Raw genomic sequence first — 8,442 nt, 5'->3', positions numbered from 1 at the left:
GTACGGGTAAGATAATTATTATACGAGTAACTATATATCCAAATCACACAAACATCAATTTTTTATATAAAATTTCATGAACAAGAGGCTCACCACAAGGTGGTGCCGGCGACGGGACGGTGCGGGCGATCGACGGTGGTTACGACGGAGATTTAGAAGGCACTAAGTAAACCACACCTACATATGCAAACTAAGTGTTATTTTAACCTCAAATTGCATATAAATCAAATACTAGCACATATATATATTTCCTCCCAAATTACTAAACTCACAAATTAATAACTATATAAAGCATTGCAAGAGCTAATCTAGCAATGAGAGATGAAAGGACAAAGTTGCTTAACTTTGTGATCATTTGAATGGATGGGGGCCTTCAAATCTTGACAAATTTGGGGCAAAATGTGTGATGAGCTCGAGAGGAAGAGGGGAAGAACAGAGAGGAGAGGGGAAAGGGGAAGAACAGTGCGAGCTCGGGTGGACGAAGGGTTTATGTAGGACGACCTTTAGTACCGGTTCGTGCCACGAACCGGTACTAAAGGTGCTGGAGGGGGCCCAGACTGACAACATCCTGCCACCACTCTCATTACTACCGGTTCGTGGCACGAACCGGTGCTAAAGGTTAGCCACGAACCGGTACTAATGAGAGCGGCCCGGCTAGCCGTTGGAACCGGCACTAATGTATACATTAGTGCCGGCTCAAATACAAACCGGCACTAATGTGCTTCACGTTTGACCCTTTTTCTACTAGTGTGGATCCATCAAAGAACATAGTCCAATCCTCCGAGTGAACTTGAGTCGGCAATTGCTGCTCAATCCACTCGGCAAGGAAATCAGCAATTGCTTGGGACTTGATAGCCTTCTTTGCCTCAAACTTGATATCCAATGGAAGGAGTTCAATCGCCCATTTTGCCACTCGACCAGTTGCGTCTCTATTATTCAGAATTTCAGATAATGGTGCGTCGCTGACGACTGTGATGGAGTGATCAGAGAAATAATGCGCAACCTTCTTCATGGTCATGTATATTCCATAGAAAAGCTTCTAATAATGTGCATATCGTTGCTTGGATGGAGTCAGAACTTCAGAGAGATAATAGACTGGGCGTTGAACCTTGTAAGATTTTCCTTCTTCCTCTCGCTCGACCGTGAGTACTGTACTGATAACTTGTCCAGTGGCTGCAATGTAAAGCAGTAAAGGCTCTTTGCTGATTGGCGCAGCGAGCACCGGCTGGGTGGAAAGCAGGGTTTTGAGCTCTGCAAACGCTACATCAGCTTCTTTAGTCCACTCGAACTTATCAGACTTCTTCATCAGTCGGTAAAGAGGCAAGGCCTTTTCACCGAGACGAGAAATGAATCGACTCAGGGCGGCCAAACAACCAGTCAGCTTCTGAACGTCATGCACTCGCACGGGACGTTTCATTCGGAGGATTGTATCAACTTTTTCTGGATTGGCGTCGATCCCTCGTTTGGAAACGAGAAAACCGAGTAACTTTCCTCCTGGAACTCTGAATGTGCACTTTGACGGATTAAGCTTGATATCGTACCTCCTCAGGTTGGCAAAGGTTTCTGCAAGGTCAGTCAATAGGTCAGACCCTTTGTGAGACTTGACCACAATGTCATCCATGTATGCTTCCACATTCCGACTGATTTGAGTGAGCAAGCACTTCTGAATCATTCTCATGAATGTGGCTCCGGCATTTTACAAACCAAAAGGCATGGTGACATAGCAAAAGCACCCAAATGGGGTGATGAAGGCTGTTTTTATTTCATCGGGACCATACAGTCGGATCTGATGATATCCGGAATATGCATCTAAGAAAGACAAGCGCTCGCACCCCGCAGTCGAGTCAACAATCTGATCGATGCGAGGGAGAGGGAAGTGATCTTTCGGGCAGGCCCGATTGATATGCTTGAAATCAATGCACATACGAAGTGAATCATCCTTTTTGGGGACCATGACTACATTGGGTAGCCACTCGGAGTGGTAGATTTCACGGATGAACTCTGCTGCCAACAGTCGAGCCACTTCTTCGCCAATTGCTTTTCTCTTCTGCACGGCGGACCGCCGAAGGTGCTCTTTGACGGGTTTTACCTTGAGGTCGACACGCAAATGGTGCTCAGCCAGTCCCCTGGGTACACCTGGCATGTCAGAGGGTTTCCATGCGAAGATGTCCCAATTCTCACGGAGGAACTGGATGAGCGCTTCTTCCTATTTGTTGTCGAGTATTGTTGAAATATGAGTCGGTGCAGCATTGGGATCGGTCGGGTGAATATGGATCGGCTTCGTTTCACCAGTCGACTGAAATGCAAAGTCTGTAGCGGGCTTCTTGGCTCGGAGCAAATCACCCGGATCTGCACTCTTCTGATACTCTTGCAATTCAACCGCTGCCATCTGAGCATCGGCGATTTTGGAACCTTTCTGGAAACATTCCCCTACCTTCTGCCGATTGTCAGTAACTGTGATCACACCTTTGGGGCCAGGCATCTTCAGCTTGAGATACACATAACATGGTCGAGCCATAAAGCGTGCGTAGGCTGGCCTACCCAGGATGGCATGATAGGCACTCTGAAAATCCATGACCTCAAATGTCAACTTCTCCTTACGGTATTGCTTGGAATCACCGAAAACCACGTCGAGGGCGATCTGGCCAAGTGATTCGGCTTTATTTCCAGGGATTACACCATGAAAACTCATGTTGCTCTTGCTAAGTTTGAACATCGGGATGCCCATCCCCTTCAAGGTTTCAGCGTAAAGGATGTTCAGACCACTGCCACCATCCATTAGTACTTTGGCCAGTCGAGTGCCCCCAACCACGGGGTCGACCACCAGTGCTTGCCTCCCAGGGGTGGCCACACGAGCAGGATGGTCAGACCGGTCGAACGTGATGGTTGTCTGAGACCATCTCAGGTAGGTGGTCGTCGCCGCAGGAGTGACCATATTCACTTCTCTGTTGATGACCTTCAATGGACTCTTGCTTTCAACATCAGCAAAAATCATCAGAGTGGAATTGACTTTGGGATAACCATCGTCTTCCTCTTCCTCTTCATCTTTGTCTGACTCTTTCTCCTTCTCATTGGGCTATTTCTCTCGGAACTACTGGATCAGGAGTCGACATTGTCGAGTTGTATGCTTCGGGTAAATCAGATTACCCTCTTCATCCTTCTTCGTGTGGATGTGGCATGGCAAATCCAGCACATCATTTCCTGCTTGATCCTTGACCTTCTTAGGGGGCTAGGGCCCCTTAGGTTTTCCCTTAAACTTTCCTTGATTCACTGCCGCAATCTCTCCAGGTGCTGCTGGTTCGGCCTTACGTTTTTGTTTCCGACTGGAGTTACCTCCACCGGCCTCTTGGCCGACTAGTTTACTCTTCCCGCTACGGTGTCGATCCTCTTCTTCTCTGTTAGCATATCGGGTTGCTATCTCCATCATCCGAGTTAGAGTCATATCCCCAGTCCGACCGAATTTCAAGACCAACTCTCTATATTTGACGCCTTCCTTGAAAGCGCACGCTGCTTGATGCTCTAACACATTCTCAACGGTGTAATGCAAAGTGGTCCATCTCTGAATGAATTCCCTCAAAGTCTCATTCGGCTTCTGCACACAATGCTGCAACTCGAGCAACCCTGCTGGCCGCTTGCACGTGCCCTCAAAAGTTCTTACAAACACTCGAGATAGCTCCTCCCAACTGTGTATACTGCCCGGAGTCAACTGAGTCAACCATGCTTGGGCCGACCCTTCCAACATAAGAGGGAGATGCTTCATCGCTATCTCATCGTTTCTGCCTCCAATCTGCGCAGCCACTCGGTAATCTTCAAGCCAGGTTTCAGGCTTGGATTCGCTGGTGAACTTACTGACCCCGGACGCCAACCTGAAGTTTGGAGGAATCACCGCGGCCCTGATGGCCCTGCTAAAACACTCGGCACCGGAAACATGCACTTTGCTGCCACTTGGACGATCTCTGCCAGGGTCTTCTCTATGTGCCATGTTTCGGTCGACCAGGCCTTGAACAAGGATAGACCTCGCGTTGAAGCCTGGTTCCCTTGGGTCAACTGAAGCTCTGCGCTCGCCACTGTGACGGCGCATGTCATCGTTCTGCCGAGGCACATACGACGCACTCCTCGGAGGAGGCGTGGGTCCTCGACGACGATTGTCACGGTCGAGTGGATGATCATACTGCCCACGGCCTTCACGCCGTGGAGGCGATCTTGGGCTGTGAGCCGACTGAACCGTGCCCGCTGCCATGGATCTGTTGTGAATCCTATTCCGCGACTGAGATACTGCTGTGTTTTGCTCTCCAGCAACCCGGAGCAAGGCCCGGATCTGCATCAACCCTCTGCCAACTTTTGACTGGGAAGGTTGGATCGACTCTGCTATTCGGGCCGCATCTGTGAGATTCTGAATCAGAGTGCGGTATACCTTGGGTGGAGGCGGAAAAAGCTGTCGTCGACTGGACTCATGGATCCGCTCCTGAACGCGCTCGTCGAGAGCACACTGAAGGTTATCCAGTCGAGTGTGCTCAGCCAAGTTAGCCAGGTGCACCTCTTCCAAGGCCCGAGCCTCGGGGGTTTCTCCAACGATGGGCGTGTGGAGTGCATCCATGTTCCGGCGACGAAGTTCTTCCCTCTGCTGCGAAGAGAGGGGTTCGGGTCGGTATTCCTCGTGGCCGCGCGACAGATCTCCGCCCCCGTCTCAACCGCCCTCATGGCGGAAACCGGGCGGGCTATGAGGTCCGTCGACCATCAAGACTTCAGTCGCAGGGTCCCTACTATCGCACTCGGATGCGGTCTCCGCGGAGCCAGTCGACAGGTCGAACAGGCCGTGGAGAGTTTCGTCGAGCTCGATTGCCGCGACTTGATGGGTGGTCGAACGTCGAGCCACCACGTGCTTCATCCACCGCTGAAGCCGCGATCGACCGGACCGCTTGCGGCGACGAACGGCAGGGAGTGAAAACACCGTCGGGGTCGACTGATACTGAGTTTACGGCTGCCGAAGGAGAACGCCGCGAACACACGCTCGAAAGTGCGTTGCCCCTCGGACGGGGAGCGCCTCAACGTCCAAGGGAGCCTCTTGAAGCCACGCGGAGTCGTCGGCGACGAACACGAGCGCGCTGAGACGGATCTCGCGGCCCTCAGCCAATCCGCTGCTGGAAACCATGACGATGATGATCGGAAAAACTTGCAACTTCACCAACAAGTCGCTAAGACACCTGCCCCAAGGTGGGCGCCAACTGTTGTGGTCCTAAGACTGACAGTAGAAAGGGGGATAGGTATGGAGAGGCAAGATCTTAGCTATGATGAAGGTGTACGCGTGAGGTTTACGAGTTCAGGCCCTTCTCGGTGGAAGTAACAGCCCTACGTCTCGGTGCCCGGAGGCGGTCGATTGGATTATGTGTGTTGTATTACACTACTAGGGAAAACCCTAGCAGTAGCGCTGGTTTTGTGCTCACTAGTAGCGCGTGTAGGCGCGCTACTAATAAGGCGCTACAGCTATTGCTTAGCAGTAACGCGTGCCGGCGCGCGCTACTGCTAGGACAAATAGTTGTAGCGTTTGTTCATCCCCACGCTACTGCTAATGAAACTAGTGGCAGCACGTTTTCTGTCCATCGCTACTAGTATTCATTTTTTATTTTTTTTATTTTTTAGTGTATTTATGCGGTTTTCTCTCCATCGTACAAATATTGGTACAATACCAGTTATGAGGTTACATCATTATGTCTAGTGTGTCAAATGAAGGTGGATTAGGTTCAAGTAGAGGCAATATGTGGTGCATGTCAACAGTATACTACTAATTCAAACTTGATCTAGTTTGGACTAGTAGTACTTTCGATGTGCACCACATGTTGCCTCCATTTGAATCTAATCCGCCAGCACAAGCTATTTAATCATCATCATAGTAATTACCATCAATATTATTTATTTAATCACCACTAACACTAGCTAATAATAATCATCATAGCCATTACCACCAACACTAGCTATTTTATCATCATAGTAAATGTGTAGCACATCATCATCCTCAAACTCATTTCTAGCTAGCTAATCACTCCTGCTGCCCTCTCTTAGGTAAAATAACATAAAACATGTGTAGCTCTCCTTCTTGATCAAGTTGGAGCATGTAGATGAACCTGTCTCCTAATCGTGGGATGCGCTTCTGTTTGCTGTCCCCTAGTACTTCTCTGCGCTCCCCCATCACATATTTGGTCCAGTCTTGCACTATTAAGCATCCGTCGCTAATCTTGAATGCACTACAATAATCTGTAGGATATCTTATCCGTAAGCTAATAATACTCATGGTACCTTTAGTCTCGATCCCATAAGGCACAACATTCATCGGGACTCCCTGTTGAAGAACATCGTACGGTAACATACTTAGCAATGAAGTTTAGCTTCAAAAATAATGTTTGGAAAAGATGCACTGAGGACAAATATTAAAAATCTTACCATCCTTCCTAAATAGATGTGACCGCAGTTCAGTACGAACACTATTGGTCGCACGTTTTCAGTACTAACATTTCTAAATCCAGGAAGAAAATTTGTCTTGACAATATCAAGATCCGCAAGCCATGAAACATAATGACTGAGCTCCTCGTAGTTGAGTTCAGCCCCAGCACAGTATACGGTCCTGTCTACCAAGCGCTGGACATGTTTGCTTGCACTGAAATAAGCTATCAATAGAAATTAATTGTCAACTATTTTTGAATAAACAATATCAAAGACATAAATATGGTTGAGCAACTCACATTTTGGTATAACTGGAGGCGTCTGCACATCGACCTAGATGTCGGTATTACCTTCAATATCATCTTCCGGACGAATATCAAAGGTGATAACCATATCAGGCTCAAATGCATAAGTCTTGCATAGTGCTCGCCATGTTTTGCATCCAAAATAGGTGTAGTCGTCTGAATTGTATAATTTTGTGTGGAAAATATAACCATGCTCGGTCTTCAAGTAAAGTTTCTTTACCTCCATAGTACGACTGCAACCTATCTTATCCAATACAAAAACTCTTGCATGGCAGGGGATACGCTAGTAGAATAGTAAAAACAAATTATAAGTTGAAGCAAATGAAGCATATGTCATGCTTAATTACGAAAAAAGACTTGTCGTTGTGACTTACTGTATCCACTTCGAAGTTCTCATCAAACTTGATGCTGAAGCGCCTATCATCATCTAGGAAGATTCCGTCGCACAGGCCGCGCTCGTCTTCGCAGTATTTGCAAATATCGAAATCCTTTTCGTCGTCAGACATTTCCTATGTTCATCGTTAAAACATTAATTGAAAATCGATCAAAGACATGTACCAGGATACTCAACACACAAATCTGGGGCACTCGATATTTCCTACATATTCTGGCACAAGTCATGCCAAAATTCACGGAAAAATCCGGCATAACCTTTGCTAAAATAGGACATATCGAGTGCCTGAAATTTGCCGGAACGGAAATGAATCAACACTCCGGCAAAACATAGGCCACTCGGAGGTGTAACCTGCAAACATGACCGGCACTTGGGCAAGCACATATCATATTTGAGCAACACAAGATATACATTTCAAAATATCTTATAGGACTCAAATTAGCATGCATTGAATAAGCAAAAGTAAATCATCTCATGTGTGTTCGTACATCGTCGAATATTATCACTAATACATCCCGAATAGTGTAATACATATAACATCACTAATACAACTAAAACCCTAGCACACGACGGGTATCGGCGCGGGCGGTGGACACCCACAGAGAAGGAACCATCACGGGATCATAGCTCCAGTGAGATCCCTGGAGAACCTGCCAGGTATTGGAGAACCTGTGCTCCGACGCAAACAAGTAGCGACGGACGTGCGCGTCCTCCTCACTGACACGGTGACGCACCACCTCCGCGGGGTCCTCGAGCCTCTGGACCGTCACTGGCCCACGAGGCCGCCACCAAAGAAGGTTCAGGTCAACGACAGGCTGGCTCCTCACCAACCTGCGCCCCCCGGTAGGTAGCGCCTCCCAGTACCACCCCAGCGGAGCCCAGTCCCGGACATGGCCCATCTGATCAAGCAGGTGTCGTCCTCCACCGACTCGACGACGAGGATGCGGGATAGGCATCGTCCACGTCGATGCGGGAAAAATTGCTTTAACTAAAAAAATAGCAACAAGTTCTTACTAACATGTTCTATTAATTCAATTAGTTCTTACTGAAAATAAACTTACTATAAATAAAAATAAACTAGTACCTAGCTAATTAGTACCTAGTTCTTACTAACTAATTAGTACCTAGGAACTACTGCTAAGGGTTCATACTAACTAACTAACTAACACTAAATTAACTAACTAACACTAAAAATAGCCTAGGGTTCATACTACCTAGCACTAAATAGCTAGGGTTCATACTAAGCAAATTAACAAGAGGGATCGGAGGGGAGAGTGCTTACAAAGGGCGGGGAGAGAGATGGGG

Source organism: Triticum dicoccoides, chromosome 4A (assembly GCF_002162155.2).
Source record: "Triticum dicoccoides isolate Atlit2015 ecotype Zavitan chromosome 4A, WEW_v2.0, whole genome shotgun sequence".
Taxonomy (NCBI): Eukaryota; Viridiplantae; Streptophyta; class Magnoliopsida; order Poales; family Poaceae; genus Triticum; species Triticum dicoccoides.
The sequence above is the reverse complement of the archived record's forward strand: the minus strand, read 5'-3'. Positions refer to the sequence as shown.